Raw genomic sequence first — 13,894 nt, 5'->3', positions numbered from 1 at the left:
GAGAAACAGGTGGCTGGATATTGTCAGCGGGAAGGATTGCCACTTGTGGGACAGGATGAAAGCAGATGTAGGTCAGGCCAGCGTCTCAGTACAGAGCCATGTCGCTCCCCTTGAGTGGTGCCTGGCACCGCCACCGAGCCAGCTGGGCCAGGTCATAAAAGGAACTGGAAGCCATAAAGAGGTGTGACTTTATCCTTAGAAAAGAGAGTCACTAAGAGTTTTCAGAGGGAGAGGGGTAAGATCATATTCATTTTAGAAAAGTGGTGCTGGTGGCAGTGGGGGAAGTGACAGGCGACAGTACCAGCACAGTAGTGGAGCAGAAATAACGTCAAGGGTTCAGCAGAAAAGACAGGGTAAGTCAAAAGGCATTTCTTAAAAAAGGAATTGGAATAAAGGAACCCCACTAGCTAATTGTATAACATTCAGGGTGCAGTGCGCATGGATGAAGCCAAGGGAAAAGTGGAGGGCTATTCTGAGTCTTAGTATCAAATGGAGAGGATTCCAGGAAGAGCAGGGTGGTGATGGTGCACACTTCCTGCTAAGAACACTTAAAATTCTTGTAGCATTCCCAAGCTCAGATGTCTACGAGGCAGATTTTAAAAAAGGGACTGCAGCTCAAAAGCAATCTGTAGATTCCAGGGAGATTAGCAAAGAGTGGATTAGCCAAACACGAAGAGGGAAATGGACTCACTCGAGAACATCTGGGGAACTGGAACGGCTGTGTGGCCAAGGCACTTTGGGTGGGCAAAGGCAGATCACAGCCAACTAGAAAAATGTTGGGTGTGGGACTGAGCATCTGACCTATGCAGGACAATGGTCTGGGTTGAGGCTGCAAAGAGGAAGAGGACTTCAAAGCGTATTCTCTGCTAAGAGAAACACCAACAAGCATTTCAACAAATTATGGTAACTTATGATAAGTCCTGGAACACAGGTGTGTTCAAGGGACTGCTGAGGGACAAGGGAGTGCCCCACTGTCTGGGGAAGGAAGAGGGGACAAGGTCTGGGGATACTTTTAGCAGGGAGAAAATTTGAGCTAGGTCCCAATGCACAAGTTACGGAGGAAGAACATTCTAGCAGAAGTGAGAACACTTACAAAATCCTAAAGTACCAGACAGCACAGCTGTCTTAGAGAACAGAAAGGAGCTTCTGTGAATGGAGCTCAGGTTGGGAACAAGCACATAAAGAAACAGGATGTCAGAAAGGCAGGTTGGGACCAGACTGGGAAGGGCTTCAGCCTTGTCCAGAAAAGCACATGCCCCAAAGTCATCCAAGGAGGTCTTAGCCTGGGTTGTTCCGATACAGGGAATATAAACCTACTCGAAGCAGATTAGGTAAAAGGGAGTCTATGATGAAGAATCAAGGCTCCTTCCCTTCTCGCTCCCTTTCTTGTGGGGACGTAGGCTGTGTGGATGCTGCAGATTTATCCCTACAGGTCGATTTGTTCCAGTTCTCCCAAAGCAGCAACATGTGTGCCATTTGGGGTTTCCACGATGCCAGTTATGACTGTAATTCTACATTATTTCTATGCCCTACTGCTCAGGTCTGTTGGGCTCAGAATTTTGGTCTCTAATTGTCTGGGACATAATTATCATGGATCCAACACCAGGAGCTGAAGAGACAGATTCCCTTGTATAACCCCGATTCTGCAGATCTCACTTAGCAGGGACTAAGTTGGGGAGCACTGCTAAAGAAAGGGGCATGAATTAGGAATGCACCCCGTATGTACCTACTTAGTGACAGTGTGCCAGGGGTAGTCAATACGCCCTGGGGGGAGAAAACCACGGCACATCTTCTTGGAGTGCAAAGTTCCTCTTCAATTCAACAAGTTTTTATTGACTTATTGTTTGCTAGGCATTGGTCCAGGCTGTAGAAATACAGCAAAGACGAAATGGTGTCATGTTTCAAGGAGCATATATTTTAGTTAGGGAAAGACAAAAATCCACATCAAATAGAAATAAATGTATTGTTGGGGGCACCTGGGTGGCTCAGTCAGTTAAGCGTCTGCTTTCAGCTCAGGTCATGATCTCAGGGTCCTGGGATCGAGCCCCTGCATCTGGCTCTCTGCTCAGTGGGGAGGTTGCTTCTCCCTCACTCTGCCACTCCCCTCCACTTGTTCTCTCAAATAAAATCTTAAAAAAAAAAAAAGAAAGAAAGCAGGATAAGGGGGATTATATTATTTAGGATCTGGCTTGGCTTCAAATAACAAACCACCACCACCACCAACAACAACAACAACAAGCTTAAACAAGTTTCTTTTTCGCTTTCATAATACTGGGAGGTGGTAAGTCCGACGCTGGTAGGATACTCCATGGTGTCAGGAATTCACATTCCATTTGGGATTGGGCTGCTATGCGTGCCTACAGTTTGGCTGCTGGGACTCCAGCCATGACCTACAACTTCATCTAAAAAGACAAGGCTACCCTAACACATACCACACACAGGCTCCTTCCTTTTACATTTCACTGGCTAATCGATCATCTAGGTCCAAGAAAAGCTGGGAAGTGCGTTTTATTTTATGCGGCCATGTGTAATTATTATAAAAGAAGGGGAGTGTGAATATTGGTGGAAATTAGTGTCTGTTATAAGGTCAGTAATCACACAAAGGGGGCACAGAGGTCGCACAGGATGGTTATGGGATAGTCCCTCGGAACATCTGACAGAGCCTGGGAAAGAGGGCAAACGTGCTCCTAGCTGAGGGAAGAACACGTCAAATTCTGGCAAGACCATCCTACTCAATGTAAGGGAAGGACAGCAAAAGGTCAGGGTGGTTGGCTCTCCAAACAGACCAGAGTCACTTCTTGATCAAGCAAGACCACTGCTTACTTGCCACAGTAAGGACACTCCCCATCTGGACAGTCTCAGAGTCCCAGAAGAGAGAGGAGAACACATTTATGGGGTTTTAGGGTCTGGGCTTGAAGAGTTTTAGGAAGGTCAGTCAATGTGGGGACCTAATCGGGTTTGGACAAAGTCAGTGAGGTACCAGTTCACAGCTGGTAGACACGGCTAGGCAAGGGCTTCTGAGCAAGTCAGACACACCAGCGGTTCTTGGCTAAGCACGCCACGGAGTAGTTTGTCCAGAGAAGGCAGTTGACCCAAATGAGCCCTCAGCTGTCCTGAGAAGGGTTTGGCTGAGCAGCCTATCGTCGGTGTCAAAGAAATGCAGGGATTCATGAAGCAAACAAAAAAGTCACTTACTGGCACGAATTTCCTGGAGCAAAGAATAAGGTCCTGTTGAGGAGGGTTTAGTTCGGTCACTCACAGCTGAAGCTGGGAGTCTGAGGCACAGCCATTCTCCACCTGGTCAGGAGACGGCTCCTGGGGGCTGGTGGGCCACAGGCAGGACTTAATTTGGATTTTACTTTGAGATAGAGTATCTTGGGCAGAGTAGTAACTAAAGGATCACCTTGGCTGCCGCATGCATTTGCTGGGGCCGCCATGACGAAGCAGCCCAGGCTGGGCAGGTCACACAGAAATTTGCTGGGGCACAGTTGTGGAGGCTGAAGTCTGCAGTCAAGGTGTTGGCAGGGTTGATTCCTTCAGAGGGCTGTAGGGGAGGGTCAGGTCCAGGCCACACTCGTTGGCTGAGAGGACCATCTTTACCCTACCTGTCTCTTCATGTTCCCTCTGTGCATGGACCTCAATTTCCCCTTCTTATAGGGACACCGGTCGTAATGAATTAAGGCCCCCTGAAGCGCCTCATTTGAACTTGACTACCTCTGTAAAGACCCTATCTCCAAATAAGGTCCTATTCTGAGATTCTGAGGGTTAGGACTTTATTGTATGAATTTTGAGGACACATTTCAAATACAGTGAATAGGATTGTGAGGGGCTAGAGTATTAGGGGGGAGACTAACTGGAGGCTAGCACAGTTGTACAGGTAAAAGGGTGGCACCTTGGATGGGGTGGTCAATGAGAGGTAGAAAGAGGGAATGAGTTCTGGATGTATTTTGGTGGTGATGCCAATAGACTTCACTGATAGATTGCATGCAGGATAGGGAAGAAGAATCAAGAAGGACTGTAAGGATTTAGCCAGTGAGAAATTAAAACTGCTTACTCAGCCCCTTCCTGCCTCAGGACCTTTGCACTTGCTTTTCCTTCAGCCTGAAATGCTCTCATCTTAGTCCTTATAATTGCAATTGTAACTTAAAAGTCTCCTCCTTGGGGAGGCATTTCCTAGCCTTACCATATAAAGGTGTCACTTCACAGCTATCACCTCACATTATCTTAGCTCACTGCTTGCCCTTGTAACTCCTTGACACGCTATTATCCATCTCTTGCCACCGATATGAGAGTAACACCAAGACAGGGATCTTCTCCGCCTTGGTCACGGCTGTATTACCAGGTCCTATAACAGGGCCTTGCACATAAGCATTCAGTAACTGACGGAGTGAATAGTGACCTAGTGCCAACACTGAGCGACAGAGAAATGTAAACTGTCAGTTTCTAGTGCAGAGGACTGGGTAGATAACAGAGAAAAGAGAAACCCACATCAACCTGGCTTTCATAGAGACCTGTTTGCTCCTATAACCACAGGGTTGAGAGTAGTTTTCATAGCTGGTTTGATTCAACAGCTGCCCAGCCTGGGAGGCTTTGTTATGATGGCCCCCCGCAAATGCATGTGGCAGCCAAGGTGATCCTTTTGTTACTTCTCTGTCCAAGATACTCCCATCTCGGAGTAAAATCCAAATTAAGTCCTTATCTATTTCTCTGGTGGGTGTCAGCACCATCCTAAAACTGACTTTCCATGAGATGGCCAAGCGGCTATGCAGTTCCAGGTGTCACCCCAATCGAGTCACTAGGTGGAAAAGAAAGAGGAACATCTCTTCTGGTAGGTCTTTCAGCACAGTGGACAGGATTGTTTTCCAGAATCCCCCAACCATCTTTGGGTCTCAGAAGCCCTTAGGGGTTCTTCCCTAAACCAATTTTTGTGGCAACCCAAGTGGGGCTACTTTGTAGTGACCAATGGTTCAAGAAACCATTAGACAAAGCTTAAAAAAAAAAAATTTCTACCTATTGATATTTACTGTTTTGGAAATCAAAACAAGAAATATAGAAATATTTAGTTCCTTTAAGAAAGCTTGAAAACCCATTGCATTCTAACAATATTTTCATGAAAAAATAGACTTCCAAAAGTAAATTTAGTGAGAAGAGTGGCTACAGTTATACCTTGTCTTGCAAGTTTCTTTACTGTGGGGCTTAATTGAATATAGCTGCATTCCCTGGATTCACTCTGCTGCCATGTTTTCTTGGTAGAGGCGAATCAAGAGCACCTGACCTCCATCAGATACGTGATTGGAAAAAAAGGAAGGAGTGTATTAGCCTTTCCAGAGAAGAGTATGCACGTTATTAAACTCAGCAACTGGTAATTTCTTAGAGGTTATTAGTGTTGCGGAGCTTAATACAGGAAAGCGTTGTACCCTATTACATTAAAATCCATGGGTCTCTCTTGCACTTTGGAAGAGCCCCTTAACCATGCAATGATTTGGACATGAAGCACTGGCTTACAAATCATCGGTTCACTTATTTTTGCAAACCTTCTAAAATATTGACATGCAATACTGAAAAGTCACAGTGGTTATTATCACAGAATTTTTAAGAGTCTGAAGTATTGGGAACAGCTCAGAGTCCTGGGAGCAGATTTAAGCTTCCCCAAACTCTCATTTTCATTTGAAACCTCCGGTTTTATTACCAGCAATGCTCTCCGTTGTTTTCCTGGAAGTGACATTTTGTTCATTTTTTAGAAAATATCTGCCAGAATAACCATAACTTAGGCTATTCTTGCAAGTAAAAAGGATGTTCCTTTCAAAGACAAACAACAACAAAAAAAAAGGTAGCTAATTCAGTCTGAAAAAGGAAAGTTTTCCTCCAGAGAACTTCTGCACTTCAGTGAAATCACACATGCCTCATAGACACCCCCACTTAACTCCCGCACAACGTTGAAAGGTAAGGATTTAGTAAGCTTGGGGGCTTTTCGTTGCTTCATCAAGGATATGAACTGAAACGAGTGGGTTTTCGCCGCGAGTATGTGGCGATGAGCACGTGGGCACCAGGTGCTGTGGTGTTTTGGCTTTGATGCGTGCTTGGGTGCTAGCAGGGCTACCCAACACCGTCACTGAAAACTCCACACAATACGAAAGGCCAATGAGGACTCCCTGACATCACCGAACATTTCACCTTGCGGCACCTGGACGTGTCTTGGGGGAGCTTCAAGGGCTCAAGGTCTACACTTCAGACACCACCGCCTGATGCTAATCATGGCCCGTCCCCAGAGCCCGGACTAAAGCCAACTTCCCCCAAATAGGACCTTGGTTGGGGAGGGATGGACATGACCTGAAGGTTTTCGTTTGGATCACAAGAGGCAAACAGGGCCATGGATGCACAAACACCTGCTAACAGAAGCACAGGTGAAGAACTAGAGCGTTATTGCAACTCTGGCCTCTAGGGGAGAGAGCAGGATCTGGGACGGCTCTGAAAGGGTCGTCCAGATTTCATCATATATATATACACACACACACGTGTATATATACACACACACACACACACACACACATTTACACACATACGTATTATTTAGGTCTTCTGAAACAAGGATGCCTGTTGTAGTTTTACAAGTAAAAAAAAATAAAGGCTTGCGTGGTGGCTGACCACTCGAGGCAGAGAACTGGGCTACGATTTTAGGTTGTTGGTGAGACAAGTGTTTCCCCTTGTTTCTAAGGGCATCCCATCCAGATCAGTACCCTGTTACCACCTGGACAGTTTACACTACAATTGATCAGGTTACAGCTTTCTTTAATGACACTCCACACTTGAGTTCATGTAGATTCAGTCTGGGTGTTCCTCAAACCAGACACCCTAAAATCTCATAGTATTCAGGGTGAATAGTCTGTAGTTTATAGCATAGACATGATCGTTTACTTACTCTGCTGTCAGATTACTCTGTGGAGATTCCAAGTTCTCTTGAGAACCTATACTTTAGGAGTATGGTCTTAGGATCATTCCAAAGAAGACCTCCTCTACCTGAATATTGTAGAAGTATTATCTTCTATTTTTTCTAACATGCCCATGTTTTTAATTTTTTTGTTAACATTTTTATGTTTAAATCCCATCTGGCTTTCATTCTGGTGTTGTCATGTTCATTTACAACATTTTTCCAAAACATGGACAGTGGTACTAACATTTTTTTACTAATTCATTTTTCCTCTGGTTTTAAATGCCATTTTCAAAAAAAACACAAAATACACAGTACATGGATTTTTTGGGCTCTTCATTTTGCTCCCCTGAACCATTTATCTCTTCACGAATGAAAATACGATTACCTACTGAAGAAAGCCACCCACCCCCCGCCCCGTGTGTTGTTTCTATTGCCGCTTAAGTAATATAAATTTGTTATCTCACAGTTTTGGAGATTAGAAGTCCAAGGTGAGCCTCACTGGATTAAAGCCAAGGTGTCAGCAGGGCTGGTTCCTTTGGGGGCTCTGGGAGGGGATCTGTTCTGCAGCCTTCCTCCGTCTTCAAAGCCAGCAAACAGGACTGGAGCTCTCTCCAGTTGCCTCCCTCTGAGCACCTTCTCGGCCTCCCTTTTCTACTTGAAAGGACTCTGGTGATTACATGGGGTCCACCTGGACAGCCCGGGGTTCCAAGGTGAGCTGATTGGTAATCCTAAATTCCACCTGAGTCCCACATTGTTCTTTGCCATGTAAACTAATTTATTCACAGGTTGCAAAAATTATGTTGGTTATCTTCGGACGAACATCATTCTGTCTGCCACTCAGTATTCCTCCTTTAAAAAAATTGTTTTCCTTCATGAGTTTTAGATCAAATTTGTCAAGGTCCCACTGTACTGTTATCCTGCTCCTTCACACCTCCCCCAACCAAAAAAAAAAAAAAAAAACCTAGTTAGATTTCTACTGAATATGCATTAAAGTCAGAGTGTGAGGCTGAGTATTTTATACATCCTAACGGTGATAAACACTAAATTTCCATTTACCACACTAGAGGAAAGACGACTTTTCTTGCTAGGTGTAGAAAATATAAAATGGTTTTCATAATCGAAAGAAAGATAGACTCTACAGAGACATGATACACTTACGTAATGTTATCTTTCTGGATATTTTATTTTTGTGATCTGCCAGCTATTTTTTTTTCTTGTGATTTCTTTTCTCATTCTAAATAAATATCCACGTTCACATCTACCTTTGTATTTGTAAACCTGTGTTCTTTTTCTTAAAAGGCTCCCACTCCCCCAGCTAAGTTCCACACCCCACAGAACCTGTTTCCACTCCATCAGATGAAATTCCACCTGGTTCCTCAGGCCTGAAATTTGGAAGGCATGCCTCTCTCCTCCGTTTCTCATTTATCACCCCAGGCTATCGCCTCGGCGGATGGCAACTGTCTGCTCTCTCTTACTTCTTTCTTCGCTTATCTTTATCTGCCCAGGTGATAAGTAAACCCCACCCCCTTCCACACACACACCTTCCAAGGGTCATGACCTCAGGACCTTCATCTGTTCTTCATCTTTGAAACCCAGGAAAGTGCGTGGGAAACACAACTAGCAGTGCATACACATTTGCGGAGTCAATACTTCTTTGTAAAAACCTGAAACAATACAGAAAGTTCTGTTGCACATCACCTGAGCTTACTTCCCTGTCCCAGAGATAATCACTCTCATTAGTAGTTTCTAGACATTTGCATGTAGAAATGTTGTTTTATTTAGTTTTTACTGAAATGGGGTAGTGCACAGATTATTCGGCACCCCCCTTTCTTCACCTCATGTCCTGGAGATCTAGGGCAATACGTTTCCACCTGTTTCCTTCCACCTACAGCGTAGCATTTCCCTTGTCATCTTTGTGAATCCATGTAATCATTCTACTACGGACGCTCATTTAATTAGACTTGAATCAAAGGCTATCTGTCCGTGTTTGGTGGACACTGTCAAATTTCCCTCAAAAAGGCTGTACAGGAGGAATTAACGTCTTCTCCATACAGAGTCACTAACGAAGTCTAAGCCGACATTACCTCTAGTCGGGAGTCTAGCAACATCTCCAACCTGCTGATCTACTTGCCACACTGCCTAGAACAACTTTTTTTTTTTTAACCCTCTTTTAAGCCTTTCAGTAGCTTTCCAGATCCTTTGGGATAAGGTCTAAAATCCTTTACATGTCTCATAAGTCCCACCGTCATGTGGTTCTTCCCGACCTTTCCTTTCCTGACCCAACCCATATCAGCTTTGTCTCCTTCCCTTGCCCCACTTACTTTCTCCACCAATAGTTCTCAAATTATTCCATGGGGGAATCCCTGAGAATATGTAAAGATGTGGTCTGAGTAGTTTTAAAGGACTTAACTTTCAGATACTTAACTTTCCTGAAACTGATCTGCCTATGAAGACTCCTGAGTGTCCAGACCCACCTTGCATGGCCCCCACCCACTTGGTCCACCTCAAATCTTACTACATTGTACTGCACTGCGGAGGTGGGAAGGTGTAATGAACTTGAGGACACCGAAAGATAATTTGAAATTTCTTTTAATTAAGGCATCGTAAGACAGGCATTGTCACTAAAACTTTACTTAACAATAATCACCAGATTTTGTGATACACAGACTCATTGTATATTGCTAACAATAGTAATGGCTCAACACAGGAGAAATTTTTACTTTTAGATACTTGATGATACAGTCTGAGCAATAAATGGCTTTGAATCATAAAAGCATATTCCGTTAACTTAAATTCTGTGGTACAAGTGGAATGAAATATGTTTTCACGGAGAAAAAGAAAGGATCAATGAAAAATTCCAATTGGTAAAAACCTTAAGTATTTAAACAGATGATGATGGGTAATAAATCACCATGGTATTCATAATCCATTCAGACCATTTAACAGATTTCTGTAATCACTTTATTTTAAAATGTCATAACTCATCAGAATTTACTTTCGTAACTAATAAAACTTACAATAAAAACAATTTTAGCTATTACCTTAAAAATGTGTGACGGAAATACAATTATTTTAGGGGCATCCAATTTTTTTTTAAGTGTGGCCCATTCCATGGGGCACCTGGGTGGCTCAGTGGGTTAAGCGTCTGTCTTCAGCTCAGGTCATGATCTCACGGTCCTAGGATGGAGCCCCGCGTTGGGCTCCCTGCTTGGGGGGGGGGGTCTGCTTCTCCCTCTCCTCTCTGCCCCCCAGGTTGTGCCAGCTCTCTCTCAAATAAATTAAAAAAAAAAAAAAAAAGTGTGGCCCACTCCAATGCTCCACACAGGGCTTTTCAGTGCTTGGGTACAACGCACTCTCAGCTTCCGTCCTCCGGATACGCAGTTCTCACTTGGGAGGCTCTTCCTCTTATCTCTAGCTGTCGCCTAGCTAACTTCACTGTTAGGTTTCATTTTATGTGTCACTCTGCTTGAGAAGCGTTCTTTGTCCCCAGACTAAATGAAATCTCCTTAATAGATGTTCCCATAGTACTATGCATTTACGTAAAACTCACCCCACGTGTAACCCTTCACTACACCTAAGCATCAGAAAGGCACACACAGAACCAGTCTTCTCACTGTCATAACCCAGTGCCAGGGTATACAGGCTAGGGTAGCTGTGCTTCTCTAAAAGAACCATTTTCCTAAAGTGGCAGAAAAGGAAGTCAGATTGCAAGGGATTAAAAAATGCACAAGGTAAGGAGGTAGAAGCAGAGAATGTGGGTTGATTATAGTTTAAGAAAGGAGTAAGTGACCAGAAGGGAGAGTGAATCCGCCACTGTTACTAGGAAGAGAGAAGAGCACAGGACTAATCAGGTAGGCAGGGCTGGGTTTGGATCTAAATGGGGACAAGAGAAACTTAAGCTCTCAGTGCCTCCACGCCAAAACACTGCAAAGAACTTTACCACTTGGTGACTGACAGTAACTGGGGCATAATTCACAGAAAGCAACATATTTACATACATCACACATATTCATTGACTTCATACATACAGATCGTAATGTGAACACTGAGCCTTTCTCTTCATACACCTTCTAACTGTAGGGATGTCTGGTCTCAATCAAAGGAAGCATGAGTGGCACTGGAGATGCACACCCATGACTTTCTCCCTCCAAAAAACAATCTAGTTCTTCTCACAGTATAGGCTATTACTTTTCACAGAGAGAGAGGGGAAACCCTGCTGAAAGTCTTTCTTTTGTGTAATGTTTCCTGTTGGCAATATACTTGTCCAAATACTTGTTCCTTGAGAACACTATTCACCTGGCTTTGTCTCCTAAGATAACCATCTACCAATCATGTTACATGATGTCAATCACACAGTCACAGAAAATAGCCACTGTCCTGGCCCTGGTTAGAATTTTCCATTGAAATGGTTCCCTGCATAAAGCTACCCACAGGCTTCCCTTAACAAAACATAAAAAAAATTTTTTTTTTAATTTTTTTCACTTAAAGCATTTGGCATTCTTTGGAAGTGCAACTGTCCCCAGAAAAGGTTACACATTCAACCACTTCCACTGAAGCCAAAGGGCAGTAGAAGGATCTGAAAGGTCTCTGGGTCTGTTTTTACATCACTAAAGCAACTGCCCTGCCTTCCTAGATTTTTGCGAAAGTCACGAAAGTATGTCAGTACTTTACATATTTTATATGCACAGTCCAGCTACTTTAAAGTACTACCCCCAAAATGAGGCTCCTTATTGAAACAAAATGGGAAAACAGAGACCAGGCGCTGGGGAAGTGAAGCAAGAGCGAATCTGAAAGGTCTGATGGTGTGGAAAGCACCTGGTGAGAAGGCTGAGCTAACATGCAATTATCCTCATTATTGTGATGGAAGCAGCGGGCCTGCAGCTGAACCTCCCCGGTGGCGGGAGGAGGAGGAGGGAGGGAGTCCTGCGCACTTACTGGGGAGAGGGGAAGACCCGGGGAAGGCGGACGGTGTGGGAGCCACCCAGAAAACCAGCCCCGGGTAGAGATTCCGGGGCGGAGCTTTGACAGCGCTTATCACACCTTCGTCGTTGTGCCTTCCCAAACTAAGCCTGGCAAATATTTGCTGAATGCACAAGTCCTCCCGGCTGGAGACAGAAGAGTCTGCAACACGTCTCAGACCTGGCGCGAGGGGACGTCTCGGCTTAAGGGCGCGTCCCGGGGACCAGGGGCCCACAGAGCATGCAAGCAGAACGTGGGGCCTGCCCTCCAGCCAACCCGGGCCCAGAATCCGACTGACGGGACACAAGACCCCCCGGGCCCTCTCCTCCGGCCCGCACCCACCTTCACCCAAGGGGCCGGCCGTCGCCACCCTTCTTCCCGCGTCTGCAGCGACGCCGAGCTTCGGAGCATGCGTGGCGGGCAGACCCCGGCTAGCCGCCCGCCCGCCCGGCAGCTGGGCTTCAACTGTCAGCGCAGTCGACCAATCAGAGGCCGTGTTGATTTCAGAACCCCGTTTCCTACGGGGGACTATAGCAACTGGAGACCAATCAGGCGGCGTGTTGTTGCGCGGAGCCCCGCCCCGACAGGGGCTTTGGGTGACGGGCGAGGGTCATGGGGTGTAAACGCTTCTGAGCTCCTGAGCGTCGGAGGGCCGCGGCATCCCCTTGCCCGCGGCCGCGAGCAGCGCGCCCGGCCCGCACTCTCGCCGGCGCCCAGCGCCAGGCGGCGCGGCCCATGCGGCTGGGGGCGGAGGCCGGCGCGGGCTGGGCGTCTCAGGTGCGGCCGGCGGCCGGGAGAGGTGAGGGGCGGTGGCGGGGCCCGGCACGGCCCGGTGATTGGCCGCTGGCTGAGGGCAGCGGGGCGGTCCGGAGGCGTCCGGGCCGGGAGCAGCCAGCGGCATTCGGCACGCGGCCCCGGCAAGATGCTGCTGTCCCTGGTGCTCCACATGTACTCGATGCGCTGCGTGCTGCCGGCCGCCGTGCTCCTGGGCACTGCCCCCACCTACGTGCTGGCCTGGGGGGCCTGGCGGCTGCTCTCCGCCTTCCTACCCTCCCGCGTCTACCAGGAGGTGGACGACCGGCTGTACTGCGTCTATCAGAGCATGGTACTCTTCTTCTTCGAGAACTACACCGGAGTGCAGGTGAGAGGCACTGCGCGCCGTCCGCGCCCTCCTGCCGCACCCGCCTCCCCCACTCTTCACCTGGGTCCCGGCCGGGAACCATGCAACCCGCGCCCCGCCCCCCACTCCAGGGTACTTTAGGATCGTTCCGCTCTGCCTGGCAGATCCGGCCCCAAAAGTACGTGCCCATCATCACCCTATCCTCCCACGGCGAGGAAAGTCTAACGTTCTTAGGTAGGGTTTGGTCCGATACTTCCTTGCAGGTACCCCAGGATCTCTAGGAAGCTGTGGTTATGTTCTTCCGAGGCCACAAGTGGAATCAGCCGCCCCCCGCTCCCCATTTTTGTAACTGTCTAGGTGCTTAGCTAAGTAGGTGCAGATGAACACTTAAGTAGGGCAAGCAGTTGACAAGTTTTTGGCGTTTGGTCTAAGAAGATTGGTAATGTTTGAAGTCAAAACGGCGCTCTTAAAAATCGGAGACCTTCTCTTAAAACAGATGAATGTTACTATTTGGACAATAAGTACAACTTTGTTTTGCATTCTTCCCCAGTATTAAGTGAAAGCTGGACCAGGAAATTAATACATTTGTTACTGTAGAAGGCTAACCCTAGATAAAATTCTTGCCAACTTACACTAGGCTCAGATGTGTGGCTAATTTTTTGTCTGATGACTTTCTGTTAACTTTTTCTGTAGAGATTGGATCTGTAGATTAAATTTGTTTAAAAAAAAAAGAAAATAAAAAAAATGTAGAAGACCCCCGTAACTTTAGTTATTTGAACTCTTTTACAAACATAACAATTGTGAATTTTCCTTTTATTTCCCAATTTGAATACGAGCTTGATTCTTGTTATTACTTATATCCAATTAGTCTTTTTTTTTTTTTT

At 46.2% G+C, this 13,894-nt stretch overlaps 1 long non-coding RNA gene across 2 annotated transcripts in view; it reads right to left on the bottom strand.

The window, feature by feature from the left end:
- LOC103676932 overlaps positions 1-13,894 on the bottom strand; it is a 192,483-nt gene that overhangs the window by 178,032 nt on the left and 557 nt on the right. The window contains exons 1-3 of one of the 2 annotated variants that reach the window (XR_572266.2): positions 12,233-12,360; positions 8,473-8,595; positions 7,396-7,780 (exon numbers count right to left, since the gene is read on the bottom strand). This is a non-coding gene — a long non-coding RNA (uncharacterized LOC103676932). Of the gene's footprint in view, positions 1-7,395; positions 7,781-8,472; positions 8,596-12,232; positions 12,361-13,894 lie in introns of those variants that run through there. The other variant, XR_005838269.1, reaches the window with a different exon arrangement.

The sequence above is a fragment of the Ursus maritimus genome, unplaced genomic scaffold (genome assembly GCF_017311325.1).
Source record: "Ursus maritimus isolate PB19 unplaced genomic scaffold, ASM1731132v1 scaffold_28, whole genome shotgun sequence".
In the NCBI taxonomy this organism is placed as follows: Eukaryota; Metazoa; Chordata; class Mammalia; order Carnivora; family Ursidae; genus Ursus; species Ursus maritimus.
Note: the sequence above shows the minus strand (reverse complement) of the source record. Positions and strands in the feature narration are given on the sequence as shown.